This window comes from Megachile rotundata, chromosome 3 (genome assembly GCF_050947335.1).
Source record: "Megachile rotundata isolate GNS110a chromosome 3, iyMegRotu1, whole genome shotgun sequence".
Lineage (NCBI taxonomy): Eukaryota > Metazoa > Arthropoda > Insecta > Hymenoptera > Megachilidae > Megachile > Megachile rotundata.
In genome coordinates, this window is record NC_134985.1 from 7,349,105 (window position 1) to 7,370,153 (window position 21,049).

At 31.4% G+C, this 21,049-nt stretch overlaps 1 protein-coding gene across 1 annotated transcript in view; it reads left to right on the top strand.

Annotated features, from left to right (window-relative positions):
- Nucleotides 1-21,049, top strand: part of pip (heparan sulfate 2-O-sulfotransferase pipe) — a 145,393-nt gene that overhangs the window by 116,670 nt on the left and 7,674 nt on the right. The window lies entirely within an intron of this gene.

Here is a 21,049-nt window from a genome sequence, read left to right on the forward strand (position 1 = left end):
TGATCGTAATCGTAGAACTGCAAGTGTGATGTTTGCGAACTTGACAAATTTTGTCGACATCAATTCTTATATTTGCACTCCTCATTTTCTTTCACCTACCAACTCTTCACTTTACAAAATAGACCAAGGGCTTTTCAATAAAATGTATTGCAACAGGACGGAGTATGTGACAAATACATTTTTCTTTTATTACAAGTAGTAAACAAATGATAATATACATATTCAATCAGTCTATTTATCTGAATTATTTATGAGATCCAAGAGAAATATAATGACGAGCCACTGTTAAGTGGCTAAATGTTAAGGGTCGAATTTAGTAACAAAAAATCCTACGTGTGAGTTTAATGTCATCATGTGGTAACTAGCAGTAGTTCGACAACCTTTGTGTATCTTATGTAGTTTTGGTTAGAACAGGGGTCGGCAACCTTTTGAGTCGGAAGAGTCAAAAATTACAATTTACAAAATTTCAAAGTTTTTAAAGAGCCACCAAATTTTTTCTTGCCAACAATAAATTGTACTCGCATAAATAAAGTTTTTTGATAAAAAAAAACTAATCTATTTATTCATAAGAAAAAATATCTATTTATTCATATATAAGTAATGTTTTTCACAACAAATTAGATAATATATACATATATGGCATTATTAGATAATTACTTATTATTTAAGTAAAAAATTAAAACAATTAAACATTTACTTACAACACTAACAGTTGACGACAGTGACGACGCGTATCACGAGGGAGGGATGCGGTGAAAAGCGAGTACAAGTGGTTGAGAGATAGAATCAGTGCCTAATCCTCGTTAATCGATTCAGAACGATTTTTAAATGTTTTTTTTTTTTTTTTTTTTGATAAAATAAATAATATTTGCGTATGGAACTAAAGACCCGCAGCTTCACATCCAAAGAGCCGCATGTGGCTCGCGAGCCGCAGGTTGCCGACCCCTGAGTTAGAAGATACGAGGATAGTAGATATTTATTTTTCAGAAATGTGTAAAACACGAATTCTAAACTCCAATGGCATTTTGTAAAAAAGTAATGCATTCTTGCCTCGAAACAAGCAACAGTTTCGAGTTTCGAAATTAGCAAATTTTTATCACCACTTCTTTGATTGAAGTCCGCCGCCGAGTGAGAGATTGGCGACGGAGGTAGAGGTCCGTAAAACAGAAGAAGTTATGAAAAGAGTCGTGGAAAGAGGAGAACATGTATATTGTTTTCTCACTCTATCACATACAATATAAAATAATATAAAAAACAAACGCAAGCCGAATAGCATACCACCATCGAAATAAGCAACTGGCCGGTCCCAAGCGTGTTGCTTATTTCGAAGCAATACTGTATTCGCTATCATTTCTTTTGCATAGAATTCTCAAAACTCTAATCTAAGTCAATACTAAAATCGATTTTGCAATTTTGTCTCTAAAATTTGATGAGCTAGAAACTAAGGTTCCTCATAGAAAAAAATTCTTCATAAAATCTTCAAAATTTTCAATCGTCAAAAACACACGAGATAGACAAAGGTCGTTGAACTTCTGCAAACCACTGCATGACGTCATTAAACTCGCCTGGATATTTTGTCACTAGATTCGACCCTCAAAACAAGATATTTCTCTTGCGAAGCAAACTCACCGTTTCAAGTTACGAGAGTTTCGAGTTTCAAGAGCTTCGAAATTTGATAAAGCTATGGTTTCAAGTTTCGTGACTTTAAAAATACGGTTTTGTAAAAGCGAGTAAACAATTAATAGTGACGATGGCTAGAGCCGCTTTAGGGCCATTGTAAATCAGGGACTTTTGGCGAGGATTGTGACCCGGTCACTTTCGCCCCCTCGCCAGATGATATTTTCTAGGCCCACAGTACCGACGAGTTTGTTTTTTCCGAAAATGCGAAATGGGGATGCGTTCCCAATAAAAGCTTCAGGAAAGCCCAAAAGCGACGCATTATGTTGACGACTTTTTAGAGAACGTGAAGAGGGAAATGGAACGATAATAATATTTGTAGAAATTCTGTGTGAAGTATAGCCATCCTTACAGTTTGAACTCCTTTCTAGTATTTATAAATATCAAACAATTGTTATAGATTTTGTAAATGCGCGCGAATGGCAAGAGCGAATGGACTGACGAACGAGCGATGAGTGCGAGAAAAAGAGTGAGAGAGAGAGAAACTAAAGGTACGAGCCGCTAGAAATTAGGGGATTTAGATCAAATCAGACAGTGAGAGAAAATAGTAGCGCGAGCAATAGTTCAGCAGATTTGTTAAAAATATATGTATTTGAGTCAAACTTCAGTTTCTTAGTTTTTCCTCCGCTTTTTCTCTAACACATTAATTTCAATTATGAAATTATTATGAATTTTAATGTTGTACTCAGCTCTATTTATATATTTCTGTTATTTTATTAATTAGTTATTGTAGATGCAAAAATTGCAAATAATTTACATTTATGCTAAATGTTTTGTAGAAATATTATTGAGGGAAAGGAAGCGGGGTTAACTTCTCATTGTCAATGGAAGCAATCAAAAGAACTAAAATAACAGAAATAAAACATAAAGATTCATTTTGAAAATGAAGCAAAAACAATACATACATATGTACACATGTACCATTTTATTTTCGTAAATGAAATCCACTTATAAAGTGTTTTATTCTATCTTATATCAGATATTGTTAATGAATCTATCTTATATCAGGTATTATCTTATAATTCTATCTTGATTCATGAATCTATTTTATATCAAATATTACTTTACAATTTTATCTTGCATCAGATAATATTCATTAATAACATGTCATTATTAACGAACACTTTACGTGTTAACACTTTTTGAACTACTAATCATTAACCTTTGAAGTATCATACACATCAATAATGACTTTAATTTATGCACCCTCGATATTTCGGTTTAATACGTGTATCTACATAGAAATTACGAATCGTTAACGCATCTATATTACATCATAATTGTAGTATAATAGCAAAACCATTCTGGTTAAGCTTCTGAAGTTATAATTATAGTTTCCTAACACTTTGATGGCTACACATTTCGTAGAATTTTCCTCGCATAATTTTAATAGAGTAGATGACGACGGGGTAACTTAGCAAAAATAAAAGTTAAAAATCAGAAATTTTAAGATTTCAATACGCATTCATTTATGTTTACTTTGTGAATTTATGGGTATCTCTATACCAAGTTAAAAAATATTATAATACATTTATTACTAATAAGTTAAATGGTTCAAAGTTCGATCAGTCAAACTTTGTAATTGCAAAAATTTTAATAGTATAACATGTGAGACTCACTTCAGGAATGAATAGATCGTACAAAAGCGTCGAATAAAAATTCATATAAATTTTACTATTTAAAATTTTTTCAAAGTTATAGGTAGTTTTGTTTCTCAAAATGGCGACCACAAAGACGTTCAAAATGGCCGCCCTTAGCCTGTTTTTAAAAACAATACTCTATATTTGTAAACATTCTTTGTTCATTTTGATTTCATATATTCCGTCAATCTATTTTATTTATTCAACTTATTCTTTTACTTTTACTTTTTGTTCTTTAAAGCGCCAAACAATTCTTGAATATTTCGATAATCATTACCGAAACACAAAAATGTGTAAAACTGAAACAAAATCGAATAAAACACATATTCTTATGAACTTTCTTCATTGTCTTCGCGGTTTTTGTCTATTCGTGAACTAAGTCTCACATATATCACTGATACACCCTATATTACTATCCTAGCTGGTATATGCTTTCCCTATTATCCCGCAAGCAATTACATTAACAACTGAAGCAATTGAATCGATCACATGAAGAATACATCCGGTCTTTGTATTATTACGGAAATACTCATTACTTCCTATGTACTAAAAAATAGTGAATTATTAATATAATGTGAACATTCTGAAAGTAATTAGCATCCGAATGATTTATGAATTTGAAGATAAATGAAAACGCTTTTCAATCTGAAAGCAATTTATCCTTCAAGGAGAAAACATCAAATAAGAATATGTTTATCGTATTTAGTGTTACGGAATATATTTTCTTAGATAAAAAATGTTACAGAATCAATTTTTTAAGTAAAGGCATTGCTAACGATCAGTCTCTAGATTGAAATAAAAATAGAATGAAATGAAAGAATGAAACGAAATAAAAAAAAATTACATTTAATTTGATAAAGAGATCTGAGATAAAAATACACACTTATAGCCTATGTTCATGAAAATAAACAAAAATTGCAAAATTCAACTTTTTACATTCAGAAAATAAATTTGGTTAGGAAATACTTAATTCAAATTATCGTATTAAACCGAATGATGACCTTGTAAGTGCAAAAGATTTAAAATCAAATATAATATTGCAGGATTGAAAACAAACATGAAACCAGCGACACGATAATCTCTCCCCTCCAAATTTCTCTGCGTCATGTTTCATCTAGAACAAAATCCCTAGCATCGAGGTCAAAAAATGATCGATTTGGCGTTGAGTGACCCTACAGTTATGGGCAACCTTTATTGCAACATAACAAGTTTGAATCAAATCCGTGAGAAGAGATCCTCTTACAGACCCTTCTCTTCTACGGTTGAAATGCAACACTTATCGATTTGTAAGGCCACGAGGATACATTGACAAGTGATGACAAAATATTTCTAATAAATGCGTATTCATAGTTATTGCTGTCATTGAATCTCGATTGAGACGTCTTGAATCGAAAATGAGATGACTTCAATCATAAATCGTAATTCTGGAGAGATCAATTCTTGGTAGCTAGTTAATTGTAGTCTATAACAGGTTTCAAAATGAAATATTAGTTAGAACATTGTGAGAGGGTTTTGTTAACAACGTGAGTTTAAGAATAGTAATAATTTAGAAAGATAGAATATATTTTGTTAAAAGTGAAATTAAGAACTTTTTCTAATTTGTATTTTTCCTCTAATTTACATAAATCATGTGATTATTGTATAGACATTCTTGAAAATCGTAATTTATTTTCCAAAGGAAAATTACAATTTGTTCTGTATCATGTACGTGAGAATAAATTGTTAAATAAATTATGTAATTTTGCGAATCTATTTATTCGAATAAATTTATAATTTTAAAACAAACAATTTACTAATGTACAGTTATGTTCTACAATGAACAGTTTCTAAGATATTCCGGAAATACATTCTTCATTTTTGTCTTTAACTTCTTCGGCCGTTTCACTAGCAAACAGTTATTTTCTTTTCATGCAGATAACAAAGAGTGAAGAAAAGTAGTTGACTCTACATGTGACAAAGGTTTACGTGGTACCAGATATTTGTTCTTTAACTTATACGGAAGAGAATAATGAAGCATAAAATTCTGATGACAATTGCATTGTTAGGTTCGGTATGTGCCTTTGACTCAACTTAACGGTTAACTATTAATAAGATAAATCCATAAGATGATGAACCAAAGAAGGAGTTATCACAGATTTTTACCTGTTCTATTCTATTTATAATATTCTTCATTGAAATTTTTAATCCCTCAAGTTCCCCATTTCATGAATCAACCTTAGAAAACAAAATGTGAACACATATCAGAACACATTTTGTTTAATAACATACTGTTTGTCTTTTTGCGTATTTTTTTTTTTTAATTAGATACAAACTTTAATGAAAGCAGACTTTTTGATGAGATTTCAGTGATTTGCTCAAGACTAAAATTTCTTGGGATTTGTGAGTTTAGAAGTTTGGTGACATTAGAGTTTGGAATCATATATATTTGATGATTTTGAGATTTATAAATATAGGAGTACGGGAGTCTAAGAATTTGGAGATATGGAAATTTTGGCAGTGAAAAATGTAGAATATTAGAGATTTGAATATTTGGAAATTTGAAGATTTGAAAATTTAGAAATTTGGTGACGAGAGTTTAGGAGCATTGGTATTGGGCGATCTTGAAATTTGTTAATCTAGAAATTAGATTACAAGTTTGGAGATTTGGAAATTTTGGCAGTGAAAAATTTGAGCATTTGAAAATTTAGAGATTTAGCGATTTAAAAATTTAGAATACTAACATAAGAATTTACAAAGATCGATATATGAAAATTGAAAAATTGTCAAATTTGCATATGTGTTTTCATCCAAAGAAAGCCTATGTTGCACTCGAGTGTACAGCTCTTCACCTCTCGAATCATCGGTTGAGAACCGTTACTCTTCGCTATTCTTCAGTAAATTACACCTTTAGTTACACATCTGTGTGCGATAGAAATACATAAATTGAGACTAAAAATCAAGTACAAAAGGTATCTTACCATTCAATCAATCTGCCACAAATGAGACTATCTTTGATTAACTTTTATTCCAACCTTTTCTCCTTTAATTTTATTCATTTAAGAAGCTGCTATTAACCTACTTTACGTAATGATCGGTTACTCCTTCGTTCCGCGAATGATTTTCAACATCATACGCGTTTTTTCAGCGATGCGGGAAATCGTTCCTATTGAGGAGCACCGCACCGAATCATCTCGTTTTGGAGAAAAAGGAAACTGAAGAAACATTTGAAAAACTTTCTGCCTCGAATTAGACCTAATTAACATTACAATGAGCCAAATGATACTGGAATGAGGACAACGTTCTACAGAAAGCATGTTAATTGTGACTTAGTACGAAATACGTTTCTTTTTTTGCCTACAATTATACTTCTTATTATCCGTTTAGTTCAGTCGTTTTAATTACGAGGTTTTGTTCTGGTGCTCTCGGATACGTATAATACGAAATGAAGAATGAATTTTGTTTTGAGGCTTCATTTATTTTTTCAACTTCTTTTGCTGATTCAGATAAATATACAGGGTTTCTCAAATATACAGGGTTACACAACTAGTGTAACTCACTGAAAGGAGTGATACAGGACATGATTCTGAACAAGATTTCCCTTTGCAGAAATAGGGTTTGAAGCTCCGTTTTTGAATTATTAAGGAAAAACATGGACCAATCAGAGCATAAGGATTACGCGCAGACGCAAGAGCGACAGCTTCGAGCCTAGTGGCTGAGCAGCGGAATCCTCGCGCTTTGATTGGTCCGCGTGCTCAACCACTAGGCTTGAAGCTCTCGCTCTTGCGTCTGCGCGTAATCCTTGCGCTCTGGTTGTCCGTGTTTTTCCTTAATAATTCAAAAACAAAGCTTCAAGCTTCATTTTTGCAAAGGGAAATCTTGTTCAGAATCACGTCCTCTACCACCCTTTTCAGGGAGTTACACTAGTTGTGAGACACCCTGTAGATCATTCATTCTGTGTATGTATGTATATGTATACAGGGTCTCTCTAAGTCCACCCTTATATTTTGGAAACGTTTTTAAATATGGAAAAACGTTTCAGACAAAAGTTATCAGTGGCTAATTTTTTCTTTATCAAAGATATCGTGGATAACATAAACCACAACAATTTGACTCTGGATGGTCGTGTGAAAGTTACGTGTATGTCATCTTCAGTTTCTTAAATAGAGCTCTCCATTTTTTATTGCAGATTCTTGTAGCTTTCATTGGGACCTTTCCAAAACACTACTTATGTTTCTTGTGCAAGTCATTCCCAAGATATGAAGCTTCAAACTTGACATATCGTCATTATTCACATTATCTAAGGTGTACTACCTATCTAAGCTTGTATCATTAGATTTACACCATTTACGTGTCAGGTATCGGTTAAACTAAATATTTAGTCTTACTAAGAATGTTTCACAAATTTATATTTTCACATGATTTTCAAGACCGAAGAAGCAAAATGTAAAAGAAATTGTAATCGTGTCAGAAAAATAATGGGTCATTTAGCTATTGGGGATGATCGACACTAATTCAAGTGACTGTCATATGATTGCAATCTAATGAGGCATTCGTTAAGTAAAGAGTTGTAGGCAAGTATTTACTTTGAATTTAAGTTCGATTACTAAATTTTGATCAAACTGTAACTAAATGAAATTTAATGTTAGTTAGTGACGGTATGCATACTCAGAAAATGGAATCATACTAGAATGGAAGCGTTCTGCATCACGACCTGAATGAGAGAAGGAGGACGTTTTCACGGCAATGAATTCGCACTTTGTGCGAATATTTATGATGACAGTTTTGTCACCTGAGTAATACTGATTTAATGGCATTTTGATAATACAGTGGGATAATATTAATTTAATGCACAACATGTGTTTTACTAAAATATTAGTAACCTTTTATTAGTTTAAAAGTAACCTTTTAGTCTTACTAAAATCCTAGTTACCCCATTAAAACTATTAAACTTTAATAACAATTTCTGGCTACAAAAGTTAAAAAGTTTAATAGTATATAACTTTTGAACCAATAAATTTCGATATTTGAAATCTTATTTCGTCCTCATTTATTGAAAACTATCTTATGCAACACAGTAAGAAGATCAAAAGTTTAACCAAAATTAATGTACGAGTTTAATCAGTGCTCCACTTAAAACATTCGTTCCAACACAAACTTCGTAACGTTCATTTGAAGCATATAAAAACTTTCAACAAAATCAAAACAATATTCAAAACATACAAATGTTCTTTTTAAACATTGCACTCTTACCTACCTAAGTTCAATGAATGCATTTTTAAACATTCTGTACATACATTATTCGCGGTTTATAATACGTACTTTGATAGTTATCGCGGCAGCTATAGCATCAATTAATCAAACACAGAACTGCACGACATGGGGTAAGGACGAGGTATCGAAGCATAGCGTGAGTTATGACGTTGTAGAGGATACCCGCGCAAGAACAATGCAAACAGTCTTTGCTGCGAGTGGGGTTATTCCATTACTGAAATTCAACGATATTGAATCACATCTGTTATTATACACCTGATTCAAATGATAGCATATGTACTATCTGCAATTCTTTTAAAAGCTTGAATTTTTCGAAATATGACAAATGATTCATTGCTATATTCCTGAACACCTATATCGCCGAACTCGTATATTTTCAAATATTATATTCTCTTTATATTTTCTAGTTTGCGCTTTCTTCAGTCTACATTTTAAAAATTCTACACTCCAGTTTAAAACGATAGCACATGTGTGCTATATTTCTTTAATTTTCGCAATTTTTGTTGCATCTCAAAATAATCTCGCAACATGTAACTTTACTTTATACAGGGTGGCTCACCACATTTTGCCATCTACATTTGCGTCATTATTATTACTCGTAGCAAACAATGTTTTAGATGAAGTTGAATGGTTTTGAGGGGTGCATATGCTTGTGGTATATTTTTTTTTGTAGATGGACGTGTAAAGGACATATGAAGGTCATTAATGTTTTTTTAAATGGAATTATATATTTTTTATTGCATCAGCTGATACTCCTTCATATTCTTTTCAAAAAATTACTAATCTATTTATGTGAAAAAATCATTAGTTTAGAAGGATATTTTAATTCTAACTTTTTAGGAAATCGTGACTTTCTTGTCAATATTGTGAATTGCTCTAATTGAACAGCAAATGTTTTTCTATATGCTTTGAGAGGTCACGTGTCACCAAACGAATTGTGAGTTTTTGTTTTTTTTTTGTTACGCAGTAACAGTGAAATTTAGTCTCTGTTACGTTTCTAATACGGCGAATACGACCATACGGTGAATTATCACTTCATAATGAAGTATTCTAAAGAAGAAAAGATAGACAAGTTATAAGTTTATTTTGAAGCTGGGAAAAGTGCTACACATGCAGAAAGATTATACACTACAGAATATTAGTAAGTTATTAATTTCTCGATTCAAAAAGTGTTCTGATGTAAATGATCGCCATATTGAACCGTTTCTATAAATAGATATTAAAATTAAAATATCTCCTAAACTAACGATTTTTTCATATAAATAAATTAATACTTTTTTGTAAAGAATATGAAGGAGTATCAGCTGATGCAATAAAAAATATATGATACAATTTAAAAAAACATTAATGACCTTCATATGTCCTTCACACATCTATCTACAAAAAAAATATATCACCAGCATATGCCCCTCTCAGAACCATTCAACTTCATCTAAAACATTGTTTGCTATGAGTAATAATAATGACGCAAATCTAGATGGCAAAATATAGTGAGTCACCCTGTATACATTTTATAAGTAAAAAACATTCTGTTATTATTAGTAAAATTTAAAAAATGTATTTCCCTTGAAATTGGTAAAAATGGGATTGGTCAGTCAACAGAAGGTGAATAGATAACTCTGCAGGATTTCTATCTTTACCTCTCCAGGATTTCTATCCGTTCTTCCAGATTTCTATTTTTAACTCTTCGGGATTTATCGGATCGTCTACGGTTGAAATTTTATTTACAAAAGCCATAAATTTGATCGTTTCCTATCCATCCAGTTACACAACCGCACTGCACCGTTTCCATCGAACATAGTCGAGCTTATCGAATAAATAGCAGGAATCGTCAGAGTACGTTGACCGATCAGTCAAGGAGATAGATGGCTGAAGCTCTGTTCGGGAAGCTTATTCTCCGCCGCTAACAGTGTTCAGCTGCTACCAGGAATGGTCTGGATTTTCTTGGGAACGAGCTCTGTATGCGTTTCGTATCAAGATCGCGTACTTATATACACGGTAACTCGATCTAAAACTCGTACCGTAAAGATTCTGCCTCGTGATTAAACTGTATTCGCATATTTTTACGAGTTTCTTCTTCTGTATCACTTTTCATCGTCGTGTGTATACTGAACGTTTAACCTTGCACACAGTTTCATAAGAAACGCTTAAATAGGTTGCATCTTGAAAGGGATAGCATACTATCCTGGAAATCTGGATGACTCAGGTCTGTCGTTCATGTACTTACCTACGAACATGACTTTGTAGTTGTTAAAACGGAGCGTTGTATAGACTAACCCCCTTTGTTTTTATTAATCTTTTATCAACTGAAAATTACTCTTTAAATATTATTCCGTTATTCTTTCAATATTATTTCCATATTCCTTAAATATTATTCGTATATTTCTTAAATGTTCTTTAAATAGTAATTTATAATATGTAAACCACAAATTATTTAAAAAGATGTTTGACGTATTAACATGAGTATTCAACTAATTTACGTAAAAAATAATTTTCAGGTGTTCCATGAAAATATGAATGATTCAAGAAATACTGTTTTATCGTGTTTTACGTACAAGAATATGAAACTTAATAATTTATCGTGTTCTTACTGCTACGAGTTACACTAAGAACTTCGTATAATAACATTTTGATATAATAAGAAATCTGATTCGTTCAATAAGATATTTTACTATATTTTGTCCTACCTTGTACATTACATATCGACTATCACAATTTTTAATTCTTCCCTATTTGAAAATGTACGATTATTTGGTAGAATCGTCCATATCAACATTTCCTATAAATTTTCTATGGGATTAACGTCAGGAGAACTTCGGCCAATATAATGACCAAACTTCATATTTGGTAAATCATCATACGTGCAGGTTTACGAATCGATGCATTATCCTGCATGAAAATTAAATTTTGAATACGATGATCTGTTCAATAGAGCTTTAAGTAATTTTCTAACGTATGATTAAATGATATAATGTTCGACATAATAATTGTTATCCATTTCGTGAAAAATAAATGCTATGGAGTTTTTTCAAGAATCGAGAAACACGCCGAAACCATAACCGAATCACTACTGAAATTGCGTTTCGAAAAATATTTCATATCTTTTCGTATATTGTACCAATATGAATTAAAACCATCTGGTCCATCTAGATTGGATTTTTTCTCGCTACGAAATATAACGTACAAACAACAAATTGTAACTATAAAACATTCGGTTTTCGTAAAATAAATATTTTTAGTAACATTTTCCCTACCTATGCTCATGTTTGTTTTCGCGAATGAAAATTCCGCTTATCTTTGTTTTTTATAGGTGCAGATTGCAAATTCGAAAAAAATAAAATTATTAATTATTGCAAAGTGTATTAAAAATAATCCTCAAGTAATGAATTTAGTTTTGACAAGGAGTCAACTGTATAATACAAAGAAAAAAGTTAAAGAATTTTATGTTTGCTCTGTACAAATTCATTAAAATTTTTTTATTTAAATTGCAATTATTATACATATAAAAATTATTGTTTAGATTTGAATGAACAATTTTATTTTAATTCTCGCATTATGAATTTATGCTGGTCGATTACGTTTGATGTTCAGAAAACATTATATGTAACACGTCACTCAATAAGTCCCCAGTCTGACACATATATGGCGACACTGGTGACAGACCCACGTTATTTTCGAATAATACTAACCTTCAAACAGTACGTGTCAAAATTTCATGGTATTCTGACCAATAGTTTAGAAGTTACAGTCATTTTAGTACCCCCAGTTTCGTAATTTTGAAGACAAGGGATAGAAAGGAATTTCGTGTGTTGATTAAACACTGTTTTTTTATCGGAAAAAATACTGTTGAAGCCAAAAAGTGACTTCATAAGCATTATAGGGACTCTGCACCAGGGAAATCAACTATCATTGACTGGTATACTCAATTTAAACGCGGTCATACAAGTGCCGATGATGCTGAACGCTTTGGTTGCCCAAAATCAGCAGTCGTTCCGGAAAACATAAAAAATGTCCACAAAATAGTTTTAAAGGGCCGTAAACTTAAGTTGTGTGAGATAGCTGATGCCTTGAAGATATCAGAAGGTAGTGTCTTCACAATTTTGCATGAAAATTTGGGCATGTGCAAATTGCTTTCAAAGTGGGTGCCGCTTTTGCTATTTCACGAAGGCAATGCGCCGTGTCACAAGTCGATGAACACGATGGTTCAATTCAATGAATTACGTTTTGAATTGTTTCTCCACACACAGTACTCCTCAGATTTGGACCCCAGCGACTACTGGCTCTTTGCAGATATGAAAAAAATGTTCCATAGAAAGAAATTTGGCTCAAATGAAGAAGTGATTGCGGAAACTGAAGCTTATTTTGGGGGCAAAGACATATCGTTTATTATAAAGGGAATTGAAAAGTTAGAAGAGCGTTGGAATCAATGTATCACACTGGGAGGAAAGTATCTTGATGATTAAAGTGGAATTTCTAAAAAAAATTTGCTTTTCTTAGTTAGACCGGAGACTTATTGAGTGATGTGTTATGTATGCATATTACAAGGTTATAATGGCACGCGTTTTCTATTTTTTTTAGCGATTTTCATATTCGCATCGCGGAGTATACTCTTCAGTCTTTAGACCAGTACTTTAATACAAAGAGTTAATAGTTTAATACAATTTTCACGTATTTTGGTCGTAAGAGTTGAATAATTTTAATAAATTTAATATCAATAATAATTAATAAATAACTTTATTAACAGTTGAAATAATTTTAAAATAAAAAATAAGGAGAAACTTGGCACGGAGAATATGTAAATTATTTTTTTTTAAGTGAAATTCGTGTACTCGAACTTTAGAGACCAAATATGAACTGATTGTGAAAAACCATGGTAGAAACGCATTCTACTTTATCGACGTAGGAAGGGAGGTTAAAGTTCAGGCGACTTTTGTAAAATATATTCACACAATACTTTTCGTTAAGAATTAACATTTATTTTGTGGATACTTGTATTCATTCCATTTTTTGTAACAATAATTATTTTTCTTATGTATATTGCATAACCAGTTACACATAACAATGAATTTTGTACACATTCATAAATTCGTATAACGCAAATGTAAATGTGTATACGTCTAAAAAATAGAGTCAAAATATTAATAATATAATTAGTAATTTAATAGTGTAGTTATAATTTAATAATATAATTAATAATATACGTTATTAAGTATAATTCGAGCAGTCATTTTGCGTCAATTTCGTTTCAATTTAAAATAATAGACGACTGAACAAAAGCGTGACTTTTAACTGACAATTTTCGTTCTACTTCCAGAGACCACGATCGCGCACATTCTATTTCTCCAGTTCGATTTATTTATCTTACTGCTTCGCATTGGTTTTCTTCGGTCACCAATGTCGATAAATGACCGTCAATCTCAAAAACTTAGTTCTGTTCGATCATTTGAACGTGATTTCTTCGTGTTTTGCTGTGCACTGTTAATATTACTGCGTGATTTCAGATCGAGATGGTTTATTATGTTTTTACGACAATAAAACGGAATTCGACATTTGCAACCGTTTCAATATTCTCAGAAACAAATAGAACGCCGAACAAAAAGATAATTTTATCTCTTTGTAACTGTTTCAACGTAACAGCGAAATCGTAAAGCTAACGGATGTAGGTGTCCATATTTTAAAACTAGTTCCTCCATTTATGACTTCACAAACGCAGTTGTTAGAACTACTACACACCTCATTTAATTTCTAACGTATATCCAGTGCTCTTAAAATTATTTAGATGAATTCGTTTATTAAAAAACGATACGTTTTTACGGAAATAAAATTCTATTTTAAGATTAATAAGTATAAAGCTATGTTATATTAATTGAATATAATATTAAGTATAATTAATAATACGAAGAGTATTACTAATAGTACGTAAATCATTATTTAGTGCAAATTAATAGTCTTCACAATACTTAATGAATACTATACTATATTTTTTGTACCTTTAATCATCAGAGCGGCTCAACCATTTTTTTTTTATTCATTTTTATCTTGTAAAAATTTAGTATATGATGTGAAAAAGAATCTTTTTAAAGTGTGAGCTCAAAAATTTGAACATAAGAGATCGCTCAAAGCAATTTTTTTCAAAATGGTCTACGTTGAAAAAGTGAACGATACATTACGCTTCAATGCACTAGTTTAGGATATTAAATTGTTAGAATTTTCAAAAGCGGCAAGAAGATCGATGTAGAAGTTTAATACGTTGTCAGACTCAGAAAATGATTGATTGCACTGGATATTAATTGTACGAAGCGCTAAAGTATAAGAGCTTATATGTATTTTGCGTCATGTAAGGTTGGCATGCGATCGCTTACGTAGCAATGAATAAGGGTTTCAATTCATTCGCGTACAGGAAAACGGAAGTAACCCGCGCAAGAAAAAGTGGAGGAGTAAATCATAAGTTGTGATGAGACCAAAAAGTTTCGGGAGGTGAAATTTCATAAAAATATATCTTTACTCGTAAATGACAGTAGGGTATTTGACTTTACACATTTTCTTTACACATTTTTATTACTAATTAAAAGATTTGGTACAATCCTTTGCTTCTGAGGATTTATTAATTCATTTGACGATCATGTTATGGTGCATTGTAAAATTTCAAGATGAAAGTAATAAGAGTGGGTTGTATATTGATACAATTAATATTGAACGTACCACAGTATAAGGCACTTTTACTTTGAAATAAAAAATTAAGCCGAAAAATGATTAAACAAACGATGAAAGGTGAATGAATATATACATTGAATTTTCATCTTTATTTGACAATGCTCAATTTTTGATTCTTCATAATCTTTTACTAAAACATTGAAGAGCCTGTGTATACAGTCCTTGACCATTGAGTTAGAAACACGTACGAAAATTTCACTTTGATAACTATAAGAATATGTCATATATGGAAAATTGTCTTAGGTCATGCAAATTATTACTAAATACCTTGATAACGATATATACCTAGCAATTTGTTACTATCATGATAATAAATTGTGTGGCTAATGAGCGATCAAGGGTCGTGCGAGCGTTCACGTTAGGCTCGAGTATCGATAGCGCGTCAGGTGAAATTTGAATGCCATAGAAAATGTCTGCCTACTCAAAAGACTAGTTCACAACTCTCCAACCACATTATCTGAGTTGAAAAGAATTACAGATATTTGGGAAAATAATGAAGATATAAACCATATGATCAGTGTATACAGAGCATGCTGGATACAAACTGTGACCAAAGCAATGGGTGGAAATACAAGATATTAACATGTGTTAATAATATTATACACAGTAATAGTTATGTTAATAGCTAATAAATATTACAATTTGAGCAGGTCTTTTAATTTTACGGAAAAATTAAAAAACGCTGAAAATTTATAGTGATCCTAATTCGATGGCCAGGGACTACATAATAGATGAATATACATATATTTGGTAGCAGTGAAAGACGGACATTAAGACATAAAGCAAATAAAAAACAGATCACATTAAATGCGATTAAAACAAAGAAGTGAAAATCAAGTCATTTTAGTATCGTTTGCTGGAAAATAACTTCCTTACAAACCCACCCGTTAGATATGTAATGCGCACCTGGGAAACGGTACAATGCCGCATCTGACCCGGTGTAGACCCGTATTGTCTGTGGAATGAACGAGAACAATTGTAAGTGGCGAAAACCTACGATCCAATAAATCGCTTCGAATGCCAATGACGATCGAACTCGTTAATCAATTTAAACTGGTCAACTAATCTCGGCCAATTGCGGTTGGCACTGAGAATCTTTTACATTTTTCACGTGCACTAAATCTATAGGCTGATTCTGGTAACTGCATTTAGCTGCATCGCTATTCGGAGTGAAATTAAAAGAAAATCGTAGAGAAAAGCATTGTGTCGTTTAACAAATTTTATAAACTGACTCAAATAATTTCTTTTATAAATATGTCAGTACATTTACAAAAGACGATTGCTCTTTGTTTAGTCGAGATACCATGTTCTTGGCACAATTTGTTCTTCTTCATACAAATTGATCCTTTGTATCATTTTATATATTAAACATAGGACGTTAGGTTAATGAAAACACAATAACTTATTTTCATTTTTCTTTTAATAACTTGAAGGTATTCAACATGAATACCGAGAATTGAATACCGAATCAGAAGTTTTTGTTGTCCTTTGAGGAGATATAAATCTGATTACAAATCTAACGTAATTAAAATCTTATTTGTGGAATATACAGGGTGCAGAGAAATCTTGTTCAGAATGACGTCCGCTACCACACCTTTCAGGGAGTAACAGTAGTTACGAGACACTCTGTATAAATTGTTTCTTTCAATGCTTAAGGAGAATTATTATTAATTATCTTCAAGGTCGTTTATGGACAATTAGTGTAATTATGTTTGTTCTTCTAATTGTAAGACATGGATCGTTACACATAGGAATATCTTCAACATAAAATTTCTTTTGCAGAAATTGACTCGTCTCTCTCGCACGTATGTATGCGCATGGTCCCATTCGACGAGTCGATTTCGTAAATTCGACTTTGAGGCTCGATATTGCAAAAATGAAGTTTTTACGAGTACAGTACTCATCAGTAGACTTTATCACAGGATAATTATTATGTATTTTTGACAGCAATAAATAACGTATCTTTAATGAAGTTGAATTTTGAACGGTGAAAGATTGAGCCAGATGCTAATGTAAACAAACAAGATGGCTACAAAATGTAAAGCACCCAATATGTCCTCAAAAAATTTGTAATATCTCGAACTAACATTTTATGTACTTTATTTATACTTAATTTTAATCACTAATACTTTATTTAAAATGTATCTCTTAATTACTACAGTGACACAATGTACAAAATGTTACAAATAAATTTAAAAATTGTACACAATTTTAATCAATTATTAATACTATTTAGTACTAAATATAACAATGAAAGAAGAAGCAAAGTAACATTTCAATTTTATCTATTTGTTATAATATAGAATTAGTTATAATTTATATAAAAATAGAACAAGAAATAGATTCCACTTTAATAATTTTATTAACAATTGTGAGAGAAACTTCATAACTATACATTGTATTTGATTGCTGCTATCGAAAGCAGCCGCGAACACAGAAATTCAACTTTGTACAAAGCAGGCAGAAGAAGAAATACGAAGACCGGCAAGAAACGCAAGATAACGCGAACAAACATTACGGTGACTACAATGCGTGAAACCGCGAAATAGATTGTTACCTTTCAGCCAGATAATCCATTGCCTTAAGATTCCAACCGTGAACGTTGCTTCCAATTTATGACATAATTATCTGTTATCCGAGATCGGTGCCAATGACATCACTGAATTTCGTAGAAATTCTAATGCTATTCCAAGAAGAACGAAACATAGTAAACTTTAAATTGAAAGACAACTTTAAAGCGAAACGTAGACTTTATACTGAAAGACAACTTCAAATTGAAACGTAATCTTTGTATTGAAAGACAAGACCAATATAACAAACTGAGCAAAGAATCATTTATGTCTGTTTATTATAACTTGATGTCTTACTCAATCTTCAGCCGGTTACTTTTGAATATTTCGAGGGTTTAGAGTCGGACGACATTATCTTCAAAAACGTAATTCTATAGGAGAGAGTACTGTGTTTAGCGTTCTTTGACTCGCAATAAATTTCACAGAATCAAAACGTTATTTCCAAGAACTTTTAAACTATTAATTTTTTGGTAATAATATTTTTGCAGTCGAAACGCACTTCTGTGAATGTAAATCTGTCGCTGACGCAAACAATGAATTTTTGAGGTTAACGTCATCTGACTTAAATCTCTTAAAGTATAAATGTGACTTTGTCTTAAAATGTTCATTAAATTAACTTTACTAATTTTAGTAAATACTCACGAATTTTACTGTTGCGAAATGAATTTTCACACGTTATTTTTATTATCTATTTATTTTTGTCTGGAAGACATTATCTGTGTAGATTCAAATTTATAATTATAATTTGTACGATTAAGTTCAAGTTTTGCTTTTTAATTGTAAATGTATTTTCAAGTTTATAATTATAAATTGTAAGCTCAAATTGAAGTTCTTAATTGTAAATTTTAAGCTTAAGTTCCAGTTTATAATTATAAATAGTAAATGTAAATTCAAGTTTTTAGATCTCAATTGTAAATTTGAATTTAAGTGTGTAGTTATAAATTTAAATTCAAATATTTCATTATAAATTGTCATTCAATTAACCGATATTATTAGTTCGACCGTACAGGAAATATTTTATTTTAAATTCGTTCTCATTAAATATCAATAAATCAAGCCATGTATTCTACATATGTATCGTCCGCTACACTTATCAGACTAATTGCAATCAAATTACATTAAAATGAGTTCTCGCGAATTTCGCATACAACTATTAGGAAATGGTGGTGGATAAATGTAAAACTTCCTCCGTAATGTTTGGTATTACACGAATAACCGCGAAGCAAATTACGTCACGATCCTTTAATACCGCGGGCGAAAGGATAGACCATAAATTGGTGGAGAATTCAAGGAAGAAAGACGGTAGGAAGACGGCTGGGGGGTCCATAATCGAGAAGGAAGCGTGCAAACCCGTGTAGTAATAATGTAATAATGTAAGGTACTTGTAGCGTAATGCCTAAGCCTTGGGACGTGGACAGGAAGAAAACGATGAAGCTCTGCTGGATCCTTTACACACTGTGTGACAAAAGTTTGCTGATTATTGACTGTTAGATAATTTGCGGAAATTATAATGAATGTTTCCAGGTACTTGCTACAAGGCGAATCCTGACTGAATATTGAGAAATGCTGCTGATTAAATCGAGAAGCACACATGTTCACATAAGTGATATACATATAAATGTGTATATACTCTCGGTTAAATATTTAATATTTTTAATATTTTATCTAATAACTTAATCCTAGGATGTATTTTGACGGAGTTGGCTAATGATGCACTCGCAGTTCAAATATGATAAATTTTACTAATTTATATAATTTTTCTAGTCAAAGATTGCTGAATACAAAATTGATAACATTTCAGATTTTTTCGTTTGTTTTAATATTGTGCCTATGAATATTCAGCACTGACCGACGCATCTGATACGTAAATCAGCAAGGGATTAAAATTTAAAAATATTTATATGGCCCAGTTTATTTTTGCGTGCTATTGGTACTGAATTATAGTAATTTATAATTATATCTATACATTAAAAGCTAATACATTATTCTATTACATTTTGAATAGTTTAAACGTTCAAAATAAACAGAAATGTTATTAAGAAAATTTCCACTCAATTATTAATTATTGTGACTCGTTTTAATATTAGGACATTTATACAACAAAAGTATCAGTGAACTATTGACCTTTATTTTTTGGAAGGTATTTTTACTGCTCTCAATTATCAACCTTAAAACATTTTAGTTAAAAAGTTTGCTAAATTCATTTAACATTGCAATTGCTATTGTCTATTTCATTATGTTTATAAATTATATGTGTAATATTATAGAATCAGTTAAAAAATATTAATTTCACATTGTAGTATTGCTAAATGGTGAGTGTAAGTTATTTTTCGAGTACAGAGGGCTGCGTCATGTATAGTTAACTAATTGCTGCTACAATGTTAAGACACTTGAAGAAAGTTAAGATATTACGCACATCTTTTAATCACAGATTCTTGATTATGCAGATTCAATTGCAGTAAAAATACGAATCTGGTTTATTATATTCAAAGTGTCGTGTGCGTCACGAGTGCGACACGATATTGTAGGGCAAAGGGTTAATGACGATTTTAATTAATAAACCTGTTCCAATTTGAATTTCAATCTACGACAAACCACTTATTTCAACCTAGTAATTCTGGTATAAATATGTCTTCATTTCAAAATTCGTGCTTCTGTAACTCCTTGTAATATGATGTCACACGTGACACACATAATTATTGAAAACAACACATATTATCATGACGATTGAATTTTAAATTCAATTTTAGTTCTCAACCGTTTATCAATGATTACTATTTCCGAAATAACTTTGACATTTGAACATTCTTTGTTTTTCTTGACACTGTAGCAATAATTAAATCTCTCTGACAGATGCACTTGTTGAAACAATCAAAACTTGGTTAATACAAGGTACGGTCAATATTTAGAATAAGGGAGCTATCTCCTAATTCGATCACCTTGTAATATGTTATCAAGATGCGTTTTTCAAAATAATGGCAATTACGTGTCTCCAATTTAGAATTTAATATGTGCTCCATTTAGCATTTGATTGTATTATGCTCATAGAGTAGTAGTAATCTTACATGAATTCAGCTAACTTTGTAAATAAAAAGTTTTAAGGTTGATGTCTGACAACAGCAAAAATACCTTCAAGTGCTAAGGGTTAACAATGTTATTGGTACTTGGTGCATTTTAGAATAGAAAAAAGTGTGAGTA